Raw genomic sequence first — 23,864 nt, forward strand, 5'->3', positions numbered from 1 at the left:
AGCTGGCAAAGTCCACTGCTGATGAACACTCTGAGAATTGCACTGCTAGATGTTAATTATCCAGATCATTACTGCTCTTTATTTTTGTATTCAAGTCAGATTTCTGTGCTAGCAACTGCAGACTTGGCAGTGGTTTGTTTTTTCAAGTAGAGGTAATTGTATTTAGTGATAAGTCTCCTGCAGCCTTTCTGTTTGCCTACCTAATTTAATCTGCTTGTCTGCATCCACCCAATGGGGCACCACCAGATTGGGAGCCGTGCTGTTTTCCAGGCTCCCTCTGAGGCCATGAGCCTCTGGGCCATGCTGGCTTTGCTCCCAGCTCAGGGACACCTGCAATGTTGGATGGAGGTCTTCAGAGGGGACCAGACCCCAAAGCAGGTGTAGATACCTGAACACATCTGGGCAGATTGAAGAATCAAAGCCATGACCACTCATTGGTTACAAGGGAGGATACTGCAGGCTGTAGTTCTGCAGTGATTCCCATTGGATCAGGGCAAGATGGTGGCTGGTTTGTGGTGGGTGAGCTGAGTTTGTGCTGATAGAGAGGGGATGGACAAGAGAAGGGTTGCTGTGCTGGACGCTGAAATAGAATTACCCAAAATTTCAAACAACTTTGAGCCAGGAGAGCAGGCCCATACTGGTTGAGTGCTGCCCATTGAGATGCAGTCTCTATAAGGTACTGTGACCAGGATCCCCATCTCTATAACATGAAGCTTCTTCCTGAAGTTGTGTTGTGCCCACTGCTGTCCATCTCCCTGCTAATATCGCTGCTCATTGGATCCTGGTCCTTCTGATGGCATTTTGGTGGTGTTGGTTCAGTGCCACCCATCTGAGTATTGCTCAAGAGGGAGAAATAGGACACACTTAGGGCTAAGTGATTAAATACTGTTTAATTTGGGGGAAAAAGTGCCAAATCAGAGCTTTCCTTTCGCTGAAAGTTCAACGGTGTGCTTCAGCTTCCAGCTTTAGGGGTTTTATGAAAAACTGCTCTGAAAACGATATAAACAGGCTTTCCTCTTCAAATTATAATTGAATCCGTGCTGGTAATATGCTTTTTGGATAAACGTTACCTCTTCAGTGCATACAAAGATTTTAAAATTGGCTTTGCTAACAAGATGCTCATTGCTGCTACAGCCTTTGCCTCTGCACAGGCAGCATGCTGCATCTATGGGGGCTGCTGCTGTGTGATCCCAGCAGAGCTGTCCCCAAGGTTTGATGTTTTTTTTGGTTTATGGGGTAGAGAAGGGAGCAGGCACTGACCCACAGTCCTGTCTGAGCAGTGGGGATGTGTGAGATGCAGAGAGGAGCCCAGGGAGGCACACAGCTTTGGGACAACGAGATAAAACCCAGCAGCCTCAGATTAAATGGGTTGGATCCCAAAGCAAAGAAATGTTCACAGCTTCTGCAGTGTGTTTTATGGCTATAGAGTGGGGTAAAGCATGCTTTTACCTGGATGAGTTTCCACTCTTTGCTGTGGTGGGGGATTAAGATTCCCCAGGCTGGGAAATGCATTTTCCAACTCTGTCAGCTGGCACCATATGGGAATGAAAACATGATTTCAAATGGTTTTCTATAAAAATTGTGATGTACTCACTGCTCTGGTCTTTGCCCTTTGTGCTGAAGAAATACCTCGACCCTGGTAAATGTGCCCATTTTCTTTGTTATTTATGACACAATTGCTTTGTTCCGTTTCTTCTGATGTGTCTCATGTTGTAAGCATTTCACTATATTTATACAGCAAGTGCTCCAAGATACAGGTGTGGATTGTGCTGTTATGTATACCACGCCTGTGAAATCAGCCATTCCACAAGTAACTTTTCGGGCTACTTGGCACTGTGGATTGTTTTTCACAAAGACTTATAAATCCAAATTATTAAACGTGAGCATTGCCAGCAGATAAACCTGTGTGAGGACAGCAAGAGATTGTCCATCACAAAGTGGATGGATGTTGCCTGCAAGGAGGTGGTAACAGTGGTTACTTACGCTGGGGGTGGCGCTCATTTCTCCTCTTTTTTCCTTATCCTTTTCCTTGGTCTCATCCCAGCCATGCAGTGCTGTCCCCACACCTCCATGCATCATCCCTTGAGCACTGCTGTGATTTTGTTGCTTTTGCAACAAACCATGAACCAAGCTTAGGATTAAGCACTGCATTTTTAGCATCTCTCCTTTGCACTGCAAGCTGGTTTCTTTGGGGACGTTCAGTGTCTACATGCTAGGCTGAAGTATTTCGGTGCAGTTGGTATTTATTAAGCAATAATTAGAAATGGGGATCTTCCTCAATTTGCTGCTTGCACACTTGCACTAAAGGGGTAGGAGTGCCTTTAGAAGCTTTTTTTGCAGGAGCTTGGACACTTATTTCCTCCGTGCAAATCCCATCCTTGCAGTGCATCAGCATGGCTGCCTTGCAAAGCCACTTTGGGCCCATCAGCAGGAGTTACTGAAGTTAATTCTCAGGGTGCATCCGTTCAGCTAGAAATCTGGAATAAATGCAGAACCTTTGTTTCCCTGACAGAAGTTTTGGAGGGTTTTCTGCAAAGGCTCTGCATTGCTCTGAGAGCTGAATATGTTGAGTAAGGCTGCGTTGTGTGCAGGATAAAGGTGGCCAACTCGGGTTGCTTTTGGGGAAGATGGGTTTGGGTCCTCCAGCTTTCTGTTGTGCCAAACCAGGGACTGAACACGTTCATCATGTGTTGGGTAAATGACATCATAAGCACACTTCTTGTTTTAATTGCTGTTGTCTACCTCTTCTTCCCATGTTCAGAAATTACACAAATTGAGTGGTGTGTGCTGTGCAGGTCTTAATTTGTGCTCCCATCTCTGCTCTTGGTTTTATCTATGGGCTGCAGTGAACATCTGCTTTTGGCAAACCTCACACCTGTCTGTAGCCAGTAGCTCTGTGCCAATCCTCCAGAAATGTCATTTTATTCCCCCACACAGGTGTATGTATCTCTATTAAAAGATGACCCCCCAGTAGGCTGTATGCACAGTTAGTGAATTGTACCATGGGGGAAGCACTCTTACAGCCCCAGCCTTTGAGTTGCTCAGGATTCCCCATAATGGTGCACTTGGAGCCCTTGAGCTGACAACTGTTTGCTTTTGGTGACAGCAACGTCTGTCTGCTGGAGGGGCCATAAACCAGACATATTCCCTATGCACAGCTCAATTTAGAGAGATTGAGCTGAACCGGGGATACAGGCTGTCATTGAACAAGGTCTGATACAATGGGGAAGAAGTTTTTAACTGCTTAAATGCTGTGTTTCCTTACATGCTCCTCATTCCAGTAGTCCTTAAGGTAATTCTAGTACAGATCCAGCATCAATCCTCAACCTGGCCCCTATTCAGATCCTGCGTGTTGCTAAAGGGAGAAGAAGATGAAACACAACATTTCAGCCATCCTAACCTTGTCTTTACTTTTCTTGTATTTTTTATGTTCCAAAGTTAACGTGCAGGAAGGGAAGGACATGTTAAATACTTGGTGAGAAGTGATGCCATCTGCAACACGGCAGGATTTAAATTCTGTCATGTGAAGAACTTCCTATTGCAGTTAGCACTCAGATTTGAGCGCTGAGTAATTTAATTAGTGAAGTATTTAGTAGCATCATTAATAGGCTGAAAGAAAGGATACATGGCACATTAATTTAAGTTCCAAATGAGAGAAAGCTAGGAAGTATTACAAACAGCAATAATGGCAGAAAAATAATATAATGAACCACAGAAACCTAACAAGATGAGTAACAGAGATGCTTCAAACTGGAAAATACAAGGTAATGTACTAGAAAAAAAGAATACATCCAGACACATTTGTTGAAAAGGAAAGAAGCATTTGAAAGGCAGCAACGCCAAAGAGACAAAGGAGCAACACACAGCAAATCAAACCTCAGTTTAGGATGGTAGTAAAAGCATCAAAATACAAGCAATACAAGTTTAGCAAGCAGAATTTGGTGAGGTTTTGTCAAAGTCTGCTAAGGGTTGTAATTGCCTACAGTTATTTGAAGCATATGATGCAGAGGAGAAAAAGTGTGGCTTCAAATTAGCCAAGCGCTGGTGAGGAGGAATGAGGAGATGAAATGAAGCTGTCCTCCTTTTGTCAGCTGACGTAAGAGGACGAAATGCCTTCCCAGCAAGGAGGGATGCCCACCCTGCTGCTTGCTGTTGAAATACTGGAAGAAAAGTTTAGACACCTTGTGCAGATAGGCAGAGGAAACAGAGGAGGCAGTTATCATCAGGTAGGTGTGAGTGTGGATGCGTATACGTGAATATATACATTTACATGTGCATGCACCTATATATAAATCTGGTTTTTTGCTTGCTTAAGGAATGAATTGTTCTCAGGCTGTTTTTTTTTTTTTTTTAATTTTTAAATCTAGATAAAATCTGGGCATGCTGACTTAACTGGTGTGAGTCAGTGTGGCTAAGCTGGGGTTTGCAGTAGACCCAAACCGGTCTGTTCTGTACCCAAAATCAAAGCTGAGTGTGGCATCTCAGCCAAAGTGCTGTCCTACCTCTCCCTGCAGCCATACCCTGGGACAGACTGGTTTATGGTGAAATACTCCTGTCCTGGCTGGCTCTGAAGGTAGTGAGGGATTTGGGGCTGTTTTTTCTTGGTAAGTATTTTGCCGTCTGCAATCTGCATTTATGGAGATTATAGTATTTTGGTTCCTTTCCTTTTGCAAATATTACATTTGGTCTTCCTTAGCAATACGAAACAGTTGATTTCTTGCCCAGGTCTACTGCCTGGTTGAGCTGCTGCACTGGGCTGTACTGCTCAGACAGAGAAGGGCTGGTTCAGAAACAGAAGTCACACTTTGTTTTATTCTTCCATTCTCCTCCCCCTTCTTTAAGAAGGAAAAACAGAAAGAAAAAAAAAAGGGTTCAGCAGCACTAGCTGTGAAAGCACCCCCAGGATGAGACTACTTGTACTTGTAATGCTGCCTGAAAGAGTTTTTCTTCCAGATGAAGAAAAAGGGAATAGGACTATTAAAGTGAAAGCCATAATGCTTTATTGAACAATTTTTTTTTTCCATTCCTGCATTAAAGATGTGTAATTGCAGTTGCTTGTATACAGCCAGGAGGTGAGTCCAGCTATTAAATGGCTCACCACATGTGAGATGAGGTGATCTGAGACAGCCAACACAGCTTCACCAAGGGCAGAGTGTGTCTGACCCACCTTCTGTGATGGGGTGATGACACTGATGGACAAAGGGAGGGCAACTGATGTTGTCTACCTGGACTTGTGCAAGGCCTTTGGCATTGTCCTGCATCACATCCTTATCTTTCATTTGGAGAGATATGGAGTTGAAGGGTGGATTATCTGGTATATAAAGAATTGGTTGGATGGCTGTAGCCAGAGGGTTGTTGTAAACTTCTCTGTGTTCAGTTGGAGGCTGGTCATGAGTTGTGCTGTCCAGGAGTCTGTCTTGGAACTGCCCTTCAGCATCTTTATCAATGACGTAGACAGTGGGGTCAGGTGTTACTCTCAGCAAGTTTGCTGATGGCACCAAGATGAGCAATGCAGTTGACACAATAGAAGGAAGGGATGCCATCCAGAAGGATCTGGACAGGCTTGAAAAGTGGGCATATGAAAATCTAATGAGGTTCAACAAAGCCAAATGCAAGGTGTTGCACTTGGGTTGGGGCAATCCCAGCTATGTGTACAGACTGGGAGATGACCTCATTTGTGGAGAAGGACTTGGATGTTCTGGTGGATAAAGAGTTGTTCACGAGCCAGCAGTGTGCATTTGCAGTTCAGAAGGCCAACAGGACCCTGGGCTGCATCAGCAGAGGGGTGGCAGAGTGTGTGTGTGGGGATTGTCCCCTTCTGCTCTGCCCTTGTGAGGCTCCATCTGCAGCCCAGGGCACCAAGCTCAAGAAGGTTCTGGAGCTGTTGTAGTGGGACCAGAGAAGGACCACAAAGATGATCAAAGGGCTGGAGCACCTTTCCTATGAAGAAATGTTCAGGCAGTTGGGCTTGTTCAGTCTGGAGAAGAGAAGGCTGCAGGGAGACCTCATTATGGCCCTGTAGTACTTGAAGGGACCAACTTTTTACATGGCCTGATAGGCCATGTAAAAGTTGTGATAGTGATAGGACAAGGGGGAATGGCTTTAAACTAAAAGAGGGGAGATTTAGGTTAGATATGAGGAAGAATTTTTTTATTCAGGAAGTAGTGGCATGCTGGAACAGGTTGCTCCATCTCTAGAGGCATTCAGGGCCAGGTTGGATGGGATCCTGGGCAGCCTGATCTGGTGGAGACAGCCCTGCCCATGGTAGGAGGTTTGGAATTAGATGATCTTTAACATCCCTCCAACCTAAGCCATTCTATGATCACAGAAGTGGGGTCTTGTGAGCTCTGACATGCTGGTTCCTATATTTCATTTGAAAGAGCTGGCTACATTCAGAGAGGAGAAGAAATCAGCTTCTTCTCCTGGTGTGGATTAAATACCCCGCAGTGCTGACAGGGCACGCCAATATTGAGGCATCACCAGGATGCTCAGGAGCCTGTCTCCATGCCCTGCTCCTCACTGTGAGATGTGGCACCCAGACAATCCCCTGGGATGCTCAGAAAGGGATGGGTGATGCCTGTCAGCTCCTGGAACGTGTCTGTTTGGGTTTGCAGGCTGATCTGTACAATTAAGCCTTTGTACAGCAGCTCCTGTTAAAGATGAGCAGCCACAAAGCTTCAACCAGAGCAATACCGTAGAGCTTTAGTAATGACAGCAATATTTCAACAGAGGCTTGACAGGTTTGACATCAATCATTGCACTTCTTTATGCACATTTTCCTCGTGCTGCTCCTTCTCTGACTGGAGGGGTGAGCAGAAGAGATGGGGCAAATTTCCATCAATGTTGATGAATATGGGTAAATGTGATGGCCAGGACATGGGTTGATGTGATGGCCAAAAGGAGGTCTCAGGTAGACATGGTGGCCAGGACAGGGATATGGGTAGACGTGGTGGCTTGATTTCAGGACATTCACCTGCCTGAGCTGGAGGCTGTTAGCCATCAGATTACAAGCTGGAGCAAATGCTTGCTGCCATCCCAAAGAGGAAAGAGGCTAACTGCTCTCCTTCAGCAAAGTTATCTTGAGCTTTCAAGCTCAGAGGTGTGCAGAAAAAAAAAAAAAAAAAAAAAAAAAAAAAGCAATAGTTATTGCACCTGTGTTGAGAAGTTAATAAAATCATTAAAAAAATAAAATTCAAGAGAAGTTGTTCTGGATGCCCTCTTCCTGTTTGTTTCCATTTTGGCAGGGCTGTGTTTTGCTCTTCAGCTGTGAAAAATGCTGGTGCTGGTGGATGGAAGAGCAGAGGGTCAAATTCTGCATAGGCTGTGGATTAGGGGCTGCTTCACACCAACAGGGAGCTCAGGGCTTTCCCAACAAAGGCTGGTTGGGTCCTACTCAGCCCTCAAGCTGCAATAAGAGCAAAATCAGATTTAGTAGATTTTTTTCTTTTTCACTTCTAATTTCTCTGGGTTTGTGATAATTACTTTCCAAGCTTGTATGCTTTGACTGAGTATATGGAGGGGAATCATGGCACCAGGTGAGGCAGTGGGAAGAACCAGGTGTGCTGATTGTAGTGCAGGGGATCTCTTCATTAAAAGTTCACCAGAAATACCTTCAGTGTAGGCTGTCTGTTGCAAGCTGTACCTGCCTGAGGAGTCACAGAGGGCAGCAGTGAGGGTGTTGATTTGGGTTTAGTATTATCAGACCTTAAACAGCACCTGGGTGTTTTGCAGTTTCTGAGCTGGACACCCCAAGGACAGAGCATGGGGACACATGGTGCTGTGCTAAGGGCTGAGGTAAGCCCTCCTTTCTTCCACTTCCAAACAAAATAGACCCACTAAGACATTTATTTCAAAAAGGGAAAGAAGTTGTGAGGTTTAAACTTAAGTGTGAGTGGGAGCCAGAAGGAAAGGGTTAGTGTGAATTTCACCCTGCTGGTGTCATTGGATGCCAGTGAGCAGTGAGGATCACTTGGTGCCATTTCACTAATTTAACTGGCTTTTTTTTTAATGCTGTGAAGAAATTCCAGTTATAGATGAAAGAGGAAACTTTGTTCTTTATGAACAACCCATTGCATCTGCCCATCCTCTGGGATGCAGTCCTTCCCTTAGGAGTCTGTCTGATTGCTAGCGGAGCTTGGCAAGAGGATGGCAGGAAGAACAGAGTGTAATTTAGCTCGTCTCCATCATCCTCCAATGCTTGCTGGGATTGAAGCCCTTTTCCTGCAGCACTGGGAAGCACTGGAGCCAGTTCTGCTCCCCATCCTACTCCTTGGCTTTTGGCTTGAGCTGAGTGGCGAGCGCATTATTGTTGGAACCGATGAATGCTACGCTGCAGCTGCTGGTAAATCACATACCATGATTTCTATTTGTGACTGTTAATTGACCTCCCAGTTTCCCTCCTGTTTGTTGAAACTGGATTTGCATCCTGGTAACTTATAGTGAGATGCCTCCTGCAAAACTGACTTGCGTGCCTGCAGTGAGTGCCAAACTATGCATTCGTTTGTATGACTGCAGATAGCCCCATCCTGCAGCTCACCCCGAATTCCTCAGGGCTTCTCCAGTGATGTGAGGGGATTTTCCTTTTTTTCCCCATCCTTTTTGCTGTTGTCACTTGGTGGTGGCTTCTCATGCTGTCACCTTCAGGCCTTGGGACCTGGAGGAGGTTACCAGCAATTCTGCACTGCTGCCTGCTGATAGGGATTTTGTGTGATAAAGATCATGATTATAATCCCCTGGGACACGTTCTGTGCACGAATATCATTGATGGTGCCACGTAGATCTTGAGTAACAAATAATAATAATAGCAGTGCTCTGATGCATGCATGGGGGGTGTGAGCCATCCTTCTTGCTGGTCTCTGATTGCAGTTGGTACAGTCTGTTGGATGCTTCTGTTCAAAAGCTCAGCGTTTTGGGGAGTTTGCTGCTTTGCTTTAGGCTCACTGCCACCGTTTAGCAAAGATCTGCTGTCTTCTTGCAGGGGTTTTAATGGCTGGGCATTCGTTAGGACAATTATTCAATGGATTGCAGGATATGTGCTGTTTGGTGAGAGCTGGGGATTTAAAAACATTCCTTCAGCACCTTAAAATACATATAGCAAGGTGAATGGGAGCTGTTGAGTCCTGGCCTGAACCACTGATTGAGCACTTGGGGAAAAGACCCAGGCAGCCCTGGAGCTTAGGTGAAGGCAATTCAGCTCTGAGACAGGAAGGGGTGCAGCCTGGCTCCACCTCTCTTAGACCCCATTTAAGGGCTGACTGCTGCTGGTAAAGGATCTTTTCTTGGAGATTCCTCCTTGTGAAGCTTTCCCCTGTGAACCTGGAATCTTCTGATACAGGTGAGCAGTCTTCCTTTATGGTACCTTTCTGTCACGCTAGTTATCACACCTTTGTTGTAATGCCTTTCCTATTGTATCGATCTGTCCAATTGCTACACAAGGCAGTATGCAATGAAATGTTTGCTTCTGGGTTGGCTTCACATTGAAATCTCAGCTCTCCTCATTGCACAAAAAATAGGGCGGAATCTGAAGTGTTAATAAGTAAACAAACAGATCGTGAAACAGAAGGGAAGTAGGGATAGGTTGCTTATTTATAAATCTGATGACTTTTAAAGCCAAGCTCCCTACTTCTTAAGCCTGCCTGCTGAAATGTTGCACTCTTTGGGTTGGTACTTGAACTGAGATGGTTGTGAAGCCCTGGGATTGCTTGCCAGCACCAATTAATTAAAGCCATCTTCCCAGAAGTGCTCTGCTATCAGCATCTGCAGCAGTGCTTACTGCCCTGAAGGCAAAAGCAAAGCAATGGTGAGTTGTCCCTCTTGGTCTGCTCTGGGGTGGGACCAGATGTGTGGGGTGAAGCAGGACTGGTGCTGTATGGGGAATTTCCCATTGAAGGATGGTGTTTGCTGGCATTTCTGCAAGGTTCCACCTGCAGTCAAGGCAAGTTTTGGCTGTAGTCACACACAGTTCTACCAGCTCCTTTGGGTATCCTGTCTGCTTGGTCTGTCCTGCAGTGTTTTAATGCAAGGCTTGGAGATTAACCAAGGAGATCAAGGTTCAAGGGTAGCTTAAGATTTCATTATTATTATTGTTATTTTCATATATTCCTCTTGCTTTTCTTGCCACTACAACTGAATCTTTGGCCTCTATAACCTATGGGAAGAAAGCACCAAGCAGCATGCATCCCCCATGCCACGTAGGGGATTCCATAAGGACATGAGAGCTCTGTCTCCATCAAAACACCCTCCAGTAATACAAAACACATACAGGATATAGAAGCTATGCCTATATCCTTATGAAGGGGGGGAAATTACCATCACAACTCGCTGCTTTGTGACCCCTCTGAGCAGCTCAAAACTATACAGAAGTGGCTATAAAAGTGTTAATGGTAGAGGAGGAAGACTTTTTCTTTTTTTTTTCTGCTGCAGCTTTTAAGTTTGGAAAGCATGTGCCTTGATTTTAATATAAAGTAGCCATTGATGGGAGATGCCACGAATAAAAGGCGCTTTTCTTTTTTCCTTTGGCATCGAATCATCGTGCAGTTAGTTTTGTGGCCGTGCATTTGTGAATGCATTTGTGTGTGAGGGGGTGCAGCAGAAGGGCACCAGCAGCACACGAGCCGAAGAGTTTTGTTTAGAAACAGTCACATTTCTCTCTATCCATCTTTTGAATGTCTTCTCTGAGTGTCAGTCAGGCTCCTGTCTCCTCTGGGTTTTCACCCAGTGATTCCTTTGATTCTACCCATGCACTTCCAACAGGACACTCTTATGCGGATGGGACAGAGATCCAATTCTGCCATGCTAGTGACACCAAACCCTTTGACAGCATTGAAAGCTGCATTGTTTTGGAGTTTTGCTTGGGAATGTGGTATAATTACAGCATTTTGTGCCATCACCTTCCTTTAATAGAAGTAGTAGCTATAATTATGCTTTCTACTTGTTGGTGTCAAGGTGAATCACAAGGGATGTGTGAGCTGAAGGGTGCTGGGATGGGGGAAGAGTTTCTCTTGTGCAGATCGAAGGATGAGTGATAATGCAGGCAATGCTCAATAAAAGCATAATTTTTAGGGAGAAGAGAGATCCTTTTGAGGAAGGGAAAACCTTTGCCCATCACTTCCCATTTCAAGCTCACCCCTGTGCTTTTTTGCACAGTCTTCAATGCTGACAGCCATGGTGCTGCTTTGGACTTTGGATCTGTGCATCCAGTCCTTTGCAGGCGTATTGCTTGACGTGGAGGCTTTGATGTGTCTGCCTGCCTGGCTGCTATCTGTTGATCTTTCCGTCTCTCTGCCTGCTGTGGTGGAGAAATATTGAGGCATAATGGAAGCTTTGCAGCTGATGGCTAAATGGGCTTAATTTTGACTTTTTTTTTTTAAGCAGAAATAACACATTTGGCTGGTGAATGCTGTAGCATTTCTCAGTTTAATGTTATCAGCAATTTTTACAACAATTTTGTTGCTCAAAAATGTCAACATGTTCCATTTCAACAAAGTACACGGAAATGAACACTAAAGGCTGGGTGCCCTTCATTCATTCATTCCTATTAGCTGCCCACCATTAGGTGGGCACCACTTGTTGTGCATTTAAAAATACTCCTGTGCAGCGTCAGCAGTGTGGGAAGTGATGCCCCTGGTGCCCCCAGCACTGTGGAATTGTCACTTGCAGTGCTTGCTGGTCTGCAGTGCCTCTGTGAAGCCCGTTTCCATACCATCAGTGGATGGTGCTGCTCTGGTGTAAGGCTGAAAATAATGCGATCCAGTGTTTGTGCATTTGGGTTTGGTATCCTGGGCTCCATCAGAAGAGGGGTGGCCAGCAGTGACAGGGAGGTGACTGTCCCTTTCTACTCTGCCCTCGTGAGGGTCCATCTGAGTACTGTGTCCAGGTCTGGAGCCCCCAGTACAAGAAAGACAGCTGTTGGAGAGGGTTCAGAGGAGGCCACAAGGATGATCAGGGGACTGGAGCACCTCCACTACAAAGACAGGCTGAGGGAGCTGGGCTTGTTCAGCCTGGAGAAAAGAAGGCTGCGGGGTGACCTCATTGCAGCATTTCAGTACCTAAAGGGAGCCTGCAGAGGGGAGGGGAATCAACTCTTTGAAAGGGGAGATAACAGCAGGACAAGGGGAAATGGGTTGAAGTTGAGGGAGGGCAGATTTCAGTTGGATGTCATGGGGAAGTTGTTTGCAGGGAGAGTGGTGAGGTGCTGGAACAGCTGCCCAGAGAGGCTGTGGATGCCCCGTCCATCCCTGGAGGTGTTCAAGGCCAGGTTGGATGGGGCCCTGGGCAGCCTGGGCTGCTGTGAAATGTGGAGGTTGGTGGCCCTGCATGTGGCAGGGAGTTGGAGCTTCCTGATCCTTGAGGTCCCTTCCAACCCAAGCCATTCTGTGATTAGCTTTGCAAAGTGCAGCTTTTCAGCCCACTTTGAGGCACCCTTTGATCAAAGCCCACTCCAGTATGATGCTGCTTGCAGCTGTTGGCCAAATGGTTGAGGAGCACTTTGAGCCCTCAAAACCATTCTTCTTATGGAAAAAACAGCAAGGAAAGCATGTGTGAGTACAAACATGTCAGTGCTCCTTGTCCCAAGTGGTGTCGCTGCCACGGTTGATGGCAGTGTGCACAGAAGGCGCCGTGTTTGACATCAATCCCTCTGTAGCTTTGGAAAAGCTATAGGCTTCCATGATCCCCATGGCCTTAGATACCATCCCAGGAGCATTTCTCATATCCCACAGCATCTCCACTCCTCCCTGGGCTGCCCCATGAGGTGTTTAACTCCTGCTCTCAGCCAAGGTCAGAGCAATACGCTTGGGAAGGTTGAAATGAAGTAAGAGCAGGTAATAGAATAGGGCTTGGTCAAAATATTGAGACGGTTGCCCTAAACTTGGCAACAGGCCTTTAATAAACAAACTGAGATAGTAACAGAACGTGCTCGTTGTATTTTCACAAGCAAATAAAATATTTTGTTGCAGAAATTGGCTGGTTTGAGGGCTCGGTGGAAGGGTCTGTAATTGCCAGTTGGCCAACCAAGTAAACAGAGCCCTCTGCGCTGCTGTAATTGAGGCTGTGTGGGTCAGGCCATTTAATTGCTGTCTGCCTGCTTGGAATAGAAACCTCTCCACAGCCACGGGCACTGCGTCTGATTGAGTAAACAAGCTGCCTGTCAGCAAGGTGAGGGAGCAGCTCTGGTCCCCTCTCCAGAAATGTAGGTCCAAAGAGTCCTTGCTCAAGGGCTGCCTCACCAATCATGCTTTTGCTAGAAGATGACATAAGAAAGCAAGGAGGATGGAGGCAGATAGGAAGAGAGGGGTCCTGTGGCTCATCCTGAGTGTCTCCTTCGTTGCAGCATCACTTGGAGCACTCAGATGCCCTCCCAGGGTGCTGTCTCCTTGTTTCCCTGGTGCTTCTCAGGCAAGCAGCACTCACACTGTTTCTGACATACAGACTCTGTGCTGCAGAAGGCCAAAAAAATTAATATTTTCCTACTGGGATTCCAGACAGGATTTCACAGAGCTATCAGCCCATGTGTGGTGCTGGGCTCACGGCGGCAACCTGCCTGCAGGCTCTGCATGGCTCCTGGCCTTGCTGTCATTGGGAAAGGTGATAAATCTGTTAATAATAATAATAAAAAAACAGCAGTATGTGTCTGGACTTCCTTCTCCCATCTACTGGAGACTGCTTGCAATACCCACTTGGTTCTTATCTCCTTCTCGCCTGTGACTTTTTACATCTCCACATTCTCTCTTAAACTTGTTGTTCCCTGAAGCCACGCTTCCCTGGTGCTGTGTGGGAAAAGCAAATTGAAAGAATCTGGAACGATGAAGTCACCAAGCCACCGCGGAGGATGGAGCAGAAGCAGCGTTTCCTCGTCCCGTAACCCGCGTGCACTCCGTGCTTTGATGGCTCCGGCTCCCAGCGCCTCACAGCCAGCCTCACCAGTGTGGTCTGGCTGCTCTGCAGGGCTGGATGCAGAGGATTCCAACCTTGCTGGCTGGGACGGACTGGTGATGCTGCTTTTTGGACTGCGCGCTCTTTGGAGGAGAGGCGTCCTATTTGTTTCGCGTCCGCGCTTTTCTGACAATGACAGATGAGATTATGGAGCGTGGCTGATTTTCAAGATTCCTTCTAACTGGTGAGCTGAGGATTCCTGTTTAGAAACGCTATGCAGCAAGAGAAACCCACAACAACAACCCAACCATTTGCAGTCTTAAGTATTGCAAACTCTGATGAGGCGGTGTGAGGTTGTGCACCTCCAGCTTGGATTCTGCTGCCCCGTGTTGCTTTACAAGAAGGTGCTGTTTATCACAGCCTTGCTTCATTTGAATAACACAGGGTCTTTGAGAGCAAGCTATTTCCTTCTTTAATATACACATCGAAACTGCAAAATTACTCCGCAGCTCAAACTTGTGGACTCCAAAACCCATCCAGCAGAGAATGAAAATTTTCCAGATGAGGAATAGTGGCTGCTTGTTTTCTCCCCTCCCTTGGATGGGTTTGTGTCTGGGCATGATTTCAGCCCTTCCTTCCTATTCAGCGGCCCAAATATTGAAGTGGGTGTGAAACCTGCAAGCGAGGAAGGGAAGAGGGGAGCAGCGGGTGTGTGCTGCTGCTGCTCGTGTGACACTGCGTGGTATGGGCCCAGCTGAGCTGCCCTTGGGATGAGCTCCTGGGGGCAGCAGCAGAACGAGGAGAGGAGAAGAGCATTTTCACAGGCACCCAGGTGGGTGGGCAGGTCAGGGCTTTCCTTTGTAGTAGGAATAAGTAGGAATAAATAAGATTGGTGAAGCTACTTTCGGTTTTTATGGGGAGAGGAAGGTGCTGGGTGTTCCCTGCCCCATGCTGCTCTATCTGGGCTGTGTTTGGGTGGAATATTGCATAGGGCTCTGCAGTCCTGTGGCAGGATAAGGATTGTGTCAAGGGTATGAGAACGAGCAGCATGAAGGTGCATCCTTGATCCCTGACTATGGCTGATGGATGTTCCTGAAAGGCGCAGGAGAAGACTTCAAAAACCAAAGAATGCCTTGCAGTCCCTGCCCGATCTGTAGTCTCATGCAATATTTGATGTGCTTTTTAATGGGGAAAAGGAATTAATTTCACCTTGTTGGCACCTCTGGATTTCAGGTGGCTGAAGTCAGACAAACTGCCCTCCTCCCAGTTGTTGCAGCCAGCAGAACTAGATGTCATCATGGCAGTGGGCAAGCAAAAAAAAATCCCAGATATTAATGAATGCCAGATTTGCCAAATGAATGAGCAGGATTTTTGTTCCTTGGTGAGAAGAGGAAACAACCGTGGTCTTTCTCAGACCAAACCCACCATTTTAACAATGGGGGGGAGGGGAAAAATCCTCACCATGTGTAATGCTCAGCTCTTGGGAAACAAGGGGAAAAAAAAACTGAGATCTGAGCCACTGGGTTTTTCTCATTTTTATGTTCTTCTGCTGGTCCTGTGTTTGATTGCATGGTTTCCTGTTTGTTGTTGGGTGGGTGGCTGTTCCATACCTGAGCTGTGCCCCAGAGCCACGTGCTGCAGGATGGCAGTGCTGCATCATCAGTTTTGCATCGCATGAGTTCTGCAAACTCTTTAGAACAAGAGTCAAGGTGTGTGCTATGCTAGCAGGATGCACCCAGCAATGTTATATCACAGGCCACCTGGAGTCAGGGCAGATGTATTGGTGGTATTTGCTGTCTTACAGCAAATAAGGGTTGGAAAGGACCTCAAGGATCATGAAGCTCCAACCCCCCTGCCACATGAGGGCCACCAACCTCCACATTTAATACAAGCTCAGGCTGCCCAGGGCCCCATCCAACCTGGCCTTGAACACCTCAGGGATGGACGGGGCATCCACAGCCTCTCTGGGCAGCTGTTCCAGCACCTCACTGCTCTCACAGCAAAGAATTTCCCCCTGACGTCCAACCTAAATCTTTCCTCCTTCAACTTAAAAACCATTTCCCCTTGTCCTGTCTTAATGCTGTGTGTTCTGATTTCCACTTATTTAATGTAATTTCATGATGCCCTGATCCTACAGCATATTGCTAGCCCTATGGAAGGTTGTTAATGCAAGCATTTCCCTGGAGGTGTTCAAAGCCAGGTTGGATGGGGCCCTGGGCTCTAGTGTCTAATCTCATGGGTGACAGTCCTGCTCATGTCACAGGGGTTGGAACTAGATGATCTTTGAGGTCCCTTCCAACCCAAGCTGTTCTATGATTCAGCCACTGTAAGTCATGGTTTTAAGCTGGCCTAGAGGAAGCATGTAGTGCTCATTTTCCCTCTGTGCTTCTGGTCAGAGCTGCTGAAGGCTGCGTGGCTGAAGTTGTGTGACTCCCTGGGAGAGGGGTTGGTCAAGCAGTGCCTTATGTCTTTTTCTCTTGCTTTGAGGGCAGCTCAAGGGAACTGTGCTGCTGTGTATATGACACAACATATGGGTCGAGGGGCCCATTGTAACGTTTAGCATCAGGGCTAGGCAGTTATCAAGTTGGTGGTGTTGACCTGTGCCCTGGAAGGTGGAAATAAATGCCTGGTCTTTCATTTAGACTATTGCCAATTCCCTTCCCATGCTGAGGATGCTGGCTGTTAGACACATGAGAGCATCCTGCTGCCTCCTCCCCACCAAATCACAGCCGTGTCACTGCAGTGCTGCCTTCCACCACAGCTCCTGAGACCCAAACACTTCGCTCTGATTACAGAAACACTTCGAAATTTGGTCCTGTTTGACAGAGATGCTAAGGCTGACTTGTGTCTGCAGAAGAGTGAGGGGGGGGGGGAATTAAGGATTTGTCAGGAAAATGCTTTTGCTTTCAGCTTATTTTTCTTCCCGAGTAAATAAATATCACAGTAGTGTTAGCAGCTGGGGATTGCAGAGCAGGAGACTAAAAGCCCAGAAAGAAAACAGGGATTCTCCTAATCTTTTTATTAGGCCATAACAATGTATAGAATACTTACATTGTGCATGCAGCACGTGTCCTTATAGAGCTGTTACAATTGATTTTGCACCGTTGTTAAGCTGTCACTTTGTCTTCTCCTTGATTAAAGCTGTTTGTTGCTGTATTTTGTGAGATTCTTGGTGGCAGAGTGTACAGCTATGGCTCTAAACACAGCGTGAGATGTGGGTTCTGCTGTCTGCTGATGCAGTGATGCTCAGCACTACCTTCTTGCTCAGACTTTGCTTTGAATTCCCATCCTGGATGTCTCTGGTGGCTTTGCAAATCACTTTTTGCACCTGCTGGCAGAATCACATGTATGTCACTCCCATCTATTCCCATCAAGAAGATTGTGTCCTGGGAGCCCTCTCCTCTCATTCTTTTATCACTGGGAAGCTATTAAACTAAAATAGGGTTATTGCTTCTTAGCAATTTGTCACCTCTGCCTGTTCCTGCGTAGTTTTCAACCTTTGTTCAAGGTATAGTAATTGGTGCAAATAGGAAATAGCCCAAAGGAATAGTAGATTGAATTCCATCCTAGTTGTTTTTTGTAAAGCCAGCTATGTTGAATGATGACTAAATTGGGATTAGTATTTGTGAGACTCAGCATTTCTTTGTTGAAGGCTGTGTCATAGAAAACCTTGAATACTGAGGATGGGAAACACCTCTGAAATTGTGCTTATTCATCTCATTAAATCTCCACATCCACATGATGGTTGTTTTGCTGGTCCATCAGAATTTATATGGTTAGTTTCACAACTCCATCAGATACTTTTTATTGCACAGCTCATTACATTTAATGCACTTCTGTGGGAAGGCAGGAGATGTAAACTCCAGCAGGCTGTTTGATATCTAAATTAGGTGAGACCATCTACTTTCCCTGTCTGTTGATACTTTAAGGTTTCCTGACAGATAGTTCTCGTTATCTGTCTGAGCAGGGCCTAAATAGTTTTTCTTTTCTAGGACAGTTAATTTACTGCATCTGTAATCTAAGTAAATTGAATGGACCAAATTCTACCCTAAGATTGATTTCTATACTCTACCTAGGAAAGTTTTGCTCTTTACCCATTTTCCAAACACACACGTGTTGCTGATTCATAGATCACAGTATTTGTTGTCAAATTAATGACTATTTTCAGGAGGTTTTGATTTTAATCTGTGTAGGTGGTCCAAAAATTCCTTCTCATCATTAGATACTCATTAACTTTGCAGATCTCTCGATGATCTCTGGAAGTGCCTTCCAACCCCTACGGTTCTGTGATCTCCCTTACTGTGTGTGATGGACATAAACCTTCTCATTAGGTTCAGCAAGGTGCCTCCTACTTCTGGGTTGACCTGATGAACACCAGGTCTGAGCCTTTTTGGGGCAGCTGGGACAGGAGGAGCCCTTCTGTAATGACTGGTATTGCTTCAATTCAAACCGATCTCCCACTACGTTGCTTTGTGCAGGTGAATTCATGGAATCAGTGGGCAGGGTTTGCCCTCCTCAAGCTGTACCATCAGGGCTCTGCAGATCTCAGTCTTGGGATGCTTCTTGCTTGTGTTTAAGCTCTTGGTCATGTTTATCTCTTCCCACTGGGAATATTTCTGAGCCAGCGAATTTCTTGGGAGCACTTCGTCACGGAGATATCCTGTCTGGTATCTCTGGTGCTTTGATAACGTGAGCATTAATTAATGCTGCAAACACCATCATTAGCTCTTTGGCTGACCTAATCTGTCCTTAGCAAAAACCAGAGAAACTGCTTTCTGCTCCCACCCTTTCTTTCCCATGCCCACAGTAGGTTTATGAAGACCAGACAGGGATTTCCAACAGACCCTGCACCTTGAGTCTTCCTCTCTGTTTTTCTTTTCTTTTTTTTTTTCTTTTTCCCCATGCTCCTCATATCCCCAAGCTCTAACAGGAGGTGCATTTTGTGAGGCAGGCACAGATGGCCTCAGAGCGGATCCCTCAAGGCCTGTTGGGTGCTGGTGCTGCCCATCTGCTCCACCAAACCCAGCAGAGCTGTGGGGGTCTTCCTCTTGGCAGGGACAGTGCAGTCCTTTGTCCTTCTCCATAAACCATTTCTTGAGGGCCACCAGAAAAAATCCCCGGACCCAATATGGGTTTGCCCTTCCTGGGCTGCCTCGAGGTGTTCCCACGTTGAGATCAATGCTCGGTGCAGATCTCAGCTGTCTGCAATGCTGTAGTAACACGGATCCTCTCCAAGATGTACTGCAGTGTTGATTTTATTCCTTCCTGATCTTTTTGGTGCATCGTGCCTTTTTTGTCGCCTGCCAATTGTATTCCCCAAGCCTCGGATCCCTTGGGTGGCCCAATGAGGCCCTCTCATGCCTGCTTTGATATCCCATGTTTATCTGATGGAAATGAGCCCTTCTGAGATGGCCCGCTTCACTCTCTTGCCATGTTTCCCAGCTGTCTTTCTGGACAACTTTTATATCCCGTTGCCCCTGGGGCTGTTCAAAGGCTTCTTTAGAGCCTGAAATCCCTGCGTGTCTCTGAGCCGAGGAAGCCAGGAGAGCATATCGGGTGAGTCATTAGGATTTACTCTGAATTTTGACGCCCTGTGTGTTTTCTCTCATGCTGGCCTTGTGTGTAACACAAGCTGGAGTACTCCAGGCCAGCGCTGTGTTTTTCTTTTTTCTTTTCCTTTTTCCTTTGTTTGTGTTATGCTTGATTTGATATTCAGACCTCACTCAGTTCTCTTTGGCTGCCTCTTCTGAATAAGAAAAATTGTTTCAAGGATCTTGTGGTTCTGGGTTTTTCAGGTAAATACATCTCTTTCCTCGTTTTGAAAGTGTAGTTTGAACTTAAAGCTTAAATGAAGATATGTTTTATAAGTGGCAACAAAAGAAAGGCTTGGTAGTCATGTGAATAGCTCAGCTGGTCACAGCGTTATTTTCCTGATAAAGTTCTGTGGTTTTGAATGTGCACTGTTTTTACAGAAATAAATTTGGGTTTCATCAGTTAAAAACATGATAAATTGAAATAGAGATGTCTACTGTATGGCAGCTTTTAAATATCAGAGGTGGCTTAGCAGAAAACCGTGCTTTTCACGTTAAGGATACTTCAGTTGTTTCTGCTGGTCAGGGGGTGGATTGTTCCTGCAAAACCTAAATTTGACCCCATTTTTGGATGCAGATTCTCACTGATGTCTGTTGGCATCACTTTATTCAGCTCCCTGGGATTGACTTTGATGTTTCTTCACAGCTTCTGCTTGGTTTTTAAAGGTGGCTTTGCAGAAGAAATCTTTTTGTCTGGCTTCTGAGAAACCTCACTTCGTGATGGACAGCATGAGATTCTAGATGTCCTCATCTGGAAAACCTTCAGTAATCAGTGACAAATTCAAATTTTCTCAACCCAGAAGTACTATCTCAGTTAAAAGGGCAGATTTTTGGGGGGTGTGTCTCGACACCTTCACTTTGTGACAGTTTGTGGATGATAAGAGTAAGGGAAAGTTAAGCAAGCCAACAGAACATTGATTTGGATCTTTGTGCATCAGTGGGTTGGGTTGGAGATGTCCAGGAATGAGGTGATGGAGAAGTGGCTGGAAGAGGAGGCAGGAAGCTGGCGTTGTCACAGAGGTTGGGTTGTGGCAGCAGCATGGTAAGTGCCTGAATGCAGTGAAGCAGCAGAGCAGCTGACTTACCCTTTGTCTTTCCTCTTGTGGGTTCGTATCAAGAATGTGCTGAACAACCTGCAGTTTCAGAGCAAAGCTTCCTCATGCATTTGTTTTCTGTGCTGTTTTAATGGTCACAAGAAGAGGAAGAGCTTGGTGAGCAGGGCACGAGGTGAATGTGGTGAGGTCGACTGCTGGTGGAGAGCATCTTGTGTCAGCTGCTGTGCATGAGCTTCTTTTGCAACTTGCATTGCAGTGTCCTTCTCTGCTCTAGAAAAAAGTTGTTACAGGAAAAAGGTGTCTGCATGCAGAGTGAATGCCACGTCCTACTGTTTTGTGCTAACTTCATATACAACTAATGTGTATGTTCCCTGCTTCCTCACCCCTTCTGTCTGTCGTGCTTCAATCAGTGTCCAGCCCAAAGCAATGGTCTTCGTCCAGATAAGCTTTGATCAGGTTAGTGCACATGGTGCATCTATTCCCAAGCCACAAGAAAACAAAACAAATGAAATCACAAAACTAGAAGAAAAGAGGGCAGCCTCCTTTTGGAGCAGATTCCTCCAACTTGTTCCAGGCAGGAGAACCATTGCTCTGCACATTGGGCATGAGTTTGAGCTGATACCCTACAGGAGTGCAGGGGGGTCAGCAAGGCAGGGCTCTCCATCTGGATTCAGCTCAGTGGGAAGCAAATGAAATGAAATAGAAAATTCAACGGCGTTAAAGAAATTTGAAATTATTGGCCTTTCCCTGTGGTTTTGTAGAAGTTGTTTTCATGTATGGGCCTGATTGAAACTGTATTTGATGGGAGTGCTGTGATTTTTCCATTGGACGTTTGACAGGGCTGAAGGAACCAACCTACTTGTTGAGAGGGATGAGCAGATCTTCCCAGACGCTCAGTCCTGAGATATGCGAGAGGGATTTTTATTTTCTTGGAGCTTTTCTTAAACCAGCTCGCAAAACAGGCTTCTGCATTTCATCCAGAATATCATCCATTTGTTTGGAGAGTTTGGAATGGCTTAAAATCCAAGTTTTCTTTGGATCAGGCCTTTAAGATTTGGTTTGATTTATTTCCAGTGACGCTACTGAAATGTAGCTTCCTTCTCTTTTTCTTTTTTTTTTTTTTTTCCATCTCTGCCGACCTGCTAAGTTAAAATAAACGTTAGGTTTTGATGTATTTCTTTATTTATTTTAGTTACCGCAGAGGCAAGAACGTGGAGTGAGAAACTTGGATGAAAGGCAGGGAGCAGCGGATTAGCTAGGAGAGGTGCCAGGTTCGGTGCCCTTGTTGCTTGGGATGTTGGAGCTGTGTTTTTAGGCTGGTTTTTCATGTTCATCTTCAAGTCCCAAGCAAAGTGGGTTTTGTTATGGCTGTTTTTTCCATCTGCACTGCTCAGGCAAGTGGTACAGGGCCGTGGTGGTGAAATGAGAGCCTTTGGTAATGCGGTGAACACAGTGTGCAGTCCAAGGAGTGATGGGCTTGCTGAGCATAGATGTGATTTTTCTATCAAGTGTGTTGCTAACATGGGCAGGATCAGTGTTTTGTACATTGCCTACATTTAATTAAATGGTATACATTTAATATATCGTGGCATAAATCTATGTCAATAATAATACGTGGCATAAATCTAATCTGTCTCCAGTTTTTTCTTCACTTCTTGCTGAGGTGTTTAGGCATTTCTAAGCCTAGTTGTTGTTCAGTGTTCCCTTGCAGCACAGAGATAAGGCAGCCTGGATGCTGTGGTTTTAAGGAACTTGACCAAATTCATGCACAGAATTTGGTTCCTACGCTGGGAATGTCACCCAGCCCACACTCCCAGCCCTTGCAGCCACTGAACAATTGGGAGCCTATCCATTGCGACGAACAAAGACGACCCATTTTGTCCCCTAAGCTGCCTTGCTTTAAATAAAGAAAGCCACCACTATTGTATGCTCATGAGCTGTGATTGCGTGCTCGTGGACTGGGTTGCCCTTGCAGAAGGGAAATCCTGCATCCCAGAGGATGCTCAGCCTTGTTCCTGCCTGTGGGTTCCCTGACAAGCAGCATACAGGCAGGTTTGGGACATGCTGACTTGGTGGGCATCCTTGGTCCATACAAACTGCCTGGGTGCTGGTGATCTCTGTGCTGGGTTTACAGGCTGGGAGTGTGCAAATAGAGAGGGGATGAATTTGATGGATGAGATTGGAAGAAAATGGGTGTGCTGAAGATCTCAAAATGCACGTTCACCAAGCTGAAGGATCCGTGGACACCTGTTAGTTGCATTTGAAGTTTAGCCTAATATAAAGCAGTTGATGGGGGCAAAGAAAGGAAATAGACCTGATTTTATGTTGGTATTATATATAAATGTTGCTTTTCTTGGAAGAGTCCGTGTGTTCAAGGAAGGTCCCTTTGCAAACACCCACACGTAACTTGAGTTGCAAACCTTAAGAGAACTGTGGTTGCAGCTGCTTTGTTTCCAGCTGGACTTGATGTTCTTCCTTTTGGTGATGTATTTTCCCAAACCAAAGCCTGAGCTGTCTGTAGCAAGGACAGTGCATGTCGCATCTCAGACATCCTTACCAGATTGACCAGTGGGCCTCGTTTTAGGGCAACCAAGACTAACGGATCTGCAGGCTGCCAGCTAAGAGCAGCCTTAAGGGCAGCATAGGACACAAATGGGTCCCATCTATTTTGGCTATCAGTGCTGGATTACTCCTGTAACTTCACTGGGAAAACAGGTTTTAATTGGGGGTGCGCAGAAAGTCTGGGGATTGCCTGACAGCATGCAGGTTGCTTTAAAAATTCATATGTGAGTGTTCCTTCTACGCCTAAGAACCGCTTCTGTATGTGATTCTTTCTGATCATCAACTTTCTGATAAGAGTTGATTTAATTTATCACAGAGCAGACAGAGCTGAGTCTGTGGTTTGCCTGGGCTGTATTTTACTGAGGTATTTGGACAGAGAAGACGTTGCTACCGTTTAAAAGAGAACCATTCTCCCTCTGTATTCTTTTTGCAAGCAGCTAATTAATTTCATCAGTGCAGTACTTGCTGAACCGTGCTACAGTGATAAACACAGTTTGAATCTGTCTCGCAAACACAAACATTTTGCAGACCTGGGGATTATTTACACAAGTCCTCTTTAGGATAATTAATTAATATTTCCCTCCCAAGATCCCAAAAGTTGTTGGTTACAGAACAGTTTGGCATTACTTTAAGGAAAGGCTCCAGAAGAGGGTTTGCTTAAACCCCCACAGGGCTATGGCTTCCTTGGAGAGCATTTGTTTAGAGATGGAATCAGAGACACTGTGGTTATTGGCTCTTTCATTCTGATCCTGTTGGGGAGCCCAGATGTGACAGGTTGCTGGGG

The 23,864-nt window shown here is 45.8% G+C and overlaps 1 protein-coding gene across 11 annotated transcripts in view; it reads left to right on the forward strand.

The window, feature by feature from the left end:
- HIVEP3 (HIVEP zinc finger 3) overlaps positions 1-23,864 on the forward strand; it is a 216,248-nt gene that overhangs the window by 45,362 nt on the left and 147,022 nt on the right. Inside the window, exon 2 of one of the 11 annotated variants that reach the window (XM_090124024.1) lies at positions 4,092-4,226. The exons of the other annotated variants lie outside the window; for them this stretch is intronic. The gene's annotated coding sequence lies outside the window, so the exon portion shown is untranslated. The remainder of the gene's footprint in view (positions 1-4,091; positions 4,227-23,864) is intronic. 11 annotated transcript variants of the gene reach the window in all.

Source organism: Phasianus colchicus, chromosome 24 (assembly GCF_987193195.1).
Source record: "Phasianus colchicus chromosome 24, bPhaCol1.hap1.1, whole genome shotgun sequence".
NCBI classification, from domain to species: Eukaryota; Metazoa; Chordata; class Aves; order Galliformes; family Phasianidae; genus Phasianus; species Phasianus colchicus.